This window comes from Lolium rigidum, chromosome 7 (assembly GCF_022539505.1).
Source record: "Lolium rigidum isolate FL_2022 chromosome 7, APGP_CSIRO_Lrig_0.1, whole genome shotgun sequence".
NCBI lineage: Eukaryota > Viridiplantae > Streptophyta > Magnoliopsida > Poales > Poaceae > Lolium > Lolium rigidum.
This window is the reverse complement of record NC_061514.1, coordinates 88,130,961-88,134,626: the sequence shown is the minus strand read 5'-3', so window position 1 is coordinate 88,134,626 and position 3,666 is coordinate 88,130,961. Positions and strand designations below refer to the sequence as shown.

Sequence of the window (3,666 nt, the reverse complement as noted above, 5' to 3'; positions counted from 1 at the left end):
TGTAAATTAGGAAAAAAATAAACATGTACAACATGAATTTTATTTTTGTGAAAATATATCGTATGGTATATCAACATTAACTTGGTATATATATAACTTTTCCTTTTCTATATTCCTAACCTACATTGTTATAAATAATTTCACTAACGCAAATGATCTCCGATGTTATTTTTTTGTAAATTTTTCACTATATCTACATTTATGGCCTTACAAGAAAACATTGTTGCGTTTTTCTTCGAATCAGTTAACATGAAGAACAATATTTTCTAATTAATATGGAATATCAATCCATCAATATTACATATTTTCTCTTGTCCTAATAACTTCAAACTATCTTTGAGAAAAACGGTGATCGTCATTATTTCAACTAAGAACTGTTCTTGAACAGGTAGCGTCAGCAAATATAAATCTGATAGTACAAATTGATAGTCATGCAAACTTGTCGATAAGCAGTAGCAAATACATTTGTGAATAAGTTCTGTCGAGGCGATCACGAACCGTCCACCAACATATTTGATTAACAAGTGTTAAATTGCAAAAGATCAATTTTATAATCGAGTAGGCCTTGAGTTCATTTATGTTAGTTTGCTTGTAACGGATGGGCTGCCAGGGCATATATATTAATACGCTAGATATATGAAAAAAAGGGTATATGCTGAAAAATAGAATTGGGTTCACATATTCGTAATTTTCCATGTTCTGCAGAGAGAATTATTTTCTTGGCAGATCAAGTTCTATGAATGCGGTTTGGGATGTAGACGTTATCATCTTAAGCTTGGAACACACACTTAAGCTATCAACATGAAAGGCGCAACGCTTACCTTAAGTCCAATCGGAAATTCGGGAGCTACTCCACTTTAACACTAATAGAGTACATGAATCACATTCACATTGTGATGGACTGAATTAATTGCCTTTTACATCTAACATCCCCGTTCCTGTGCTTCATCAATATGATGTCATAAATCCAGCTGGCATCACGGTTGATCCAGTTCATTGAACACTTCTCGAAGAGAATAATTCAGACGTGAGTGAAGTAAGCTGTTGTGTATCACAAAAAACCAGTACTTTCCAGCCAGGCAAAGATTCCTTTTACCATAATTCAAATTTCAACCATTTCAAAAAAAAAAAATCTCAGAATTTTCTTACGGTTGTGCCACATTGCCTCCATGCGGCATGCCACACCATAACCCCCCGTCCACCCACCACCATTCCCCCTCCGACCTCCACTCGGCTCGGCCACTCTCCCATGCCACCTACTACTCCACCACCGCTCCAGCCTGCAGTCGCGGACGATATCCACGAGCCCAACCTCCCCAACTGGCACCTCCTCCTCTTCATCATCGTATTTGTCCCCCATCGCAGCAAACAAGCGCCCACCGACAATTGGCACCCAACCTACCACCGCAAAACTTATTGTTCCAGCCGCGAACTGTTTCCGAACATGTTCCGTAAGCAATGGTTAATGGCATAATACAAATTCATACTCGTGCAAATTTGTCGACAAGTCGTTGCCGTGTACTTTTGCGAACAAGATATGTAGAGGCAGCACCGAACCGTCACCGAACATATTTAATCACCAAATATTGAATCGCAAAAGATCAAATGCCACCGCCCAAGTCTGTCGTGTGGTCATTTATACGCGAGTCTCTACAAAAACAGGTGGGCCGCCGTGCTTATGCAAATAAAAAGATACATGTACATGGAAAGTATATGCCAAAACCTTAATCGGTTCCTTAGGCAATGGTGAATTGCATAGTACAAAATCATAGTCACACTAATTTGTCGACGAGCCGTTGCCTTGTACTTTTGCGAATAAGTTATGAAGAGGCAACATTTTCGTCACCAAAGTTTGAATTGCAAAAGATCAACATTTCGCCGCCGATTGTGTGGTGTGGTCACTAATGTGATAGTCCCTAAAAGCCGGTGGGCCGCTGTGCGTGTGAAAATAATATACATTTTCATAACAATATACTTATGTTGAAAGCAGAATCGGTTCGTGATATATTCATAGTTTTTTCATGTTTCATGTTTAGGGACTTGAATATTGCTGTTGAATATTGTACTATGTGTAGTTCTCATGTTTATGTCCAAAATGTCCGAAAGCTACCAATGCTCATCAAACTAAATGCTCTACCAAGAACTATTTGAATGAATTTCACAAGGAGCTAGACTGAATTCATGGTTCCTGCAGATCATCGAGGGGATGTCATAAATCCAGCTGGCTCCCTGGTCAATCCGGTTCAGCGAACACTTGTCGAAGACAAATAATCTGAGACGTTTGTGAAGTAAAGCTGTGGTGCATCGCAGAAAGATACCAATGCTGTCCAGCCAGCACGGTGAATCCAGACAGGCAAAGAGAAAGAGATATTTAACCGCGATTAACTTCAAATTTCCCCAAGCCTTTCCAAAGTTTTGTCCCGAGATTTGCTCACGCGCTGTGTGCGCCACGTCGCCTTCTTCCTTCCTCGCGGGGTGACCATAAAAGGCCCCTCTGTTCCCCTCCGGCCTCCACTCGAGTCCACCGTCACACTCTCCCTTGATTCCACCTACTACTCCACCACCACCACCGCCTCCGCGGCGCAGAGCCATGGACGCAGAGCCCGGGTCCCCGACGTCGGCGACCGGCACCTCTTCCTCCTCTTCGTCGTCGTCTTCTACCTCCTCCGTGGCGGCGACGGCCAAGAAGCGGGCGCGCAAGGGGGACGACGGCCGCCACCCGACGTACCACGGCGTGCGCATGCGCAGCTGGGGCAAGTGGGTGTCGGAGATCAGGGAGCCCCGCAAGAAGTCCCGCATCTGGCTGGGCACGTTCGCGACGGCGGAGATGGCGGCGCGCGCGCACGACGTGGCGTCGCTGGCCATCAAGGGCCGCGCCGCCGCGCACCTCAACTTCCCGGAGCTGGCGGACCTGCTGCCGCGCGCCGCCAGCGCCGCGCCCAGCGACGTCCAGGCGGCCGCCGCGCTCGCCGCGGCCGCAGACTTCCCGCCGGATGTGGCGGCGCCAATGCCAAGAGCCCCGAGAGCGGGCTCTCCGAGGACGGCAGCGCCGCCGCCGCCGCCTCCCCGCCGGCGGCCACGCTGCAGGCCGAGATGGAGCCGGGGCCGGTGCCGGACCCGGAGGACGCGCTGTTCGACCTCCCCGACCTGCTCCTGGACCTGAGATACGAGTCCCCGTCCGGCCTCGCGTGCGCGCCGTCGTGGACCTTCGACGACGACTTGCTCGGCGGCGGCGCCTTCCGGCTCGAGGAGCCGCTGCTCTGGGATTACTGATCGATCGTCAATCAATCAACGCCGCCGCGCGCAGAGTCCGGTTCCCGCGTGCGCGCACCTGGTTTTCTGTTTAATCCCGCCGCCGCTGCGTTTCTCTCCGGCTGTCTTACCCGGTGGCTTTGGTTACTTTTTTTTTTTACTTTGTCGTTACTAGAATTAGGAAGAAGGAAGGAGGGGGCCTGTATAAAGCTGTAGTTTCTTTTGGTTTTGGGTTGCTTGATTTGGGGGACAAGAATAATATGTTGTATAATTAAACAAGCATATTATCTTACCTTTTCTGTCTATCTTGTTTATAGTAGTAATGGTAAAAAAGGTAAGTAATCTGGACGATGTTGACCAGATTGAGAGCGAAATTTACTCTTCGACATGAACAGGGCAGCGGTATTTTTGGTA

General features: G+C 47.4%; 1 pseudogene; it reads left to right on the top strand.

Annotated features, from left to right (window-relative positions):
- Nucleotides 1–2,590: 2,590 nt before the first annotated feature.
- On the top strand, nucleotides 2,591–3,273 carry LOC124671632 (annotated as a pseudogene).
- Nucleotides 3,274–3,666: the final 393 nt, after the last annotated feature.